General features: G+C 35.7%; 1 protein-coding gene across 1 annotated transcript in view; it reads right to left on the bottom strand.

Annotated features, from left to right (window-relative positions):
• The window catches only part of SLC4A10 (solute carrier family 4 member 10), a 120,217-nt gene that overhangs the window by 13,682 nt on the left and 106,280 nt on the right, over positions 1–255 (bottom strand). The window lies entirely within an intron of this gene.

Here is a 255-nt window from a genome sequence, read left to right as displayed (position 1 = left end):
AGAAAACCCATAGTAGAACAATAAAAACATGACATCAAATGTTTATTTGAATATATTAGTAGAAGCGCTCGTGGGTCTTGAGCAGGAATGTATGTCTAAACAGAAGGAGTTTATTTTGTCTAATGTTTCAATGGATACTAGTCCATCTTATACTCCTGCTCAAGACCAGTGAGTACTCCTACTACTTTCTATGTATTTACTGATGTCACCTGTTACTTGATGTTCCCTGAAAGTGTGCAGTGGCTTTCAATTTTA

This window comes from Nanorana parkeri, unplaced genomic scaffold (assembly GCF_000935625.1).
Source record: "Nanorana parkeri isolate BGI_ZX_2015 unplaced genomic scaffold, ASM93562v1 scaffold247, whole genome shotgun sequence".
NCBI classification, from domain to species: Eukaryota; Metazoa; Chordata; class Amphibia; order Anura; family Dicroglossidae; genus Nanorana; species Nanorana parkeri.
Note: the sequence above shows the minus strand (reverse complement) of the source record. Positions and strands in the feature narration are given on the sequence as shown.